This window comes from Pygoscelis adeliae, unplaced genomic scaffold (assembly GCF_000699105.1).
Source record: "Pygoscelis adeliae isolate BGI_AS28 unplaced genomic scaffold, ASM69910v1 Scaffold160, whole genome shotgun sequence".
NCBI classification, from domain to species: Eukaryota; Metazoa; Chordata; class Aves; order Sphenisciformes; family Spheniscidae; genus Pygoscelis; species Pygoscelis adeliae.
Genome location: NW_008824035.1, coordinates 6241481 through 6241817, shown reverse-complemented (window position 1 = coordinate 6241817; position 337 = coordinate 6241481).

The window sequence follows — 337 nt, the reverse complement described above, 5'->3', positions numbered from 1 at the left end:
TTTGGAAATGCCTTCCAAATATTCATTAAACATTTAAGCAACTAAATTTGCAGAATATGTTCCTGACATTGGCACTGGTTCTGTGGTATTTCTCTCATCAGATGGAAGTACTGTGTGTTATGCAGAGTGCATTCATGCATAAACAATATCATTTTCATAAATTAAAACCTCCCCTGCAGAAGGAACATCTGTGCCTGCCTTTGAATAAAAGATGGTGGCATGTGAGTTGCCCCTTGACTGACTAGAAGAATCTTTATGTTTAAGAAGAAGGCGTGTAACCAAAAGGCGAGTAAACCTGGGTCAGCTTTTTCAATTTTACCTGAAAAATTGTCATTCA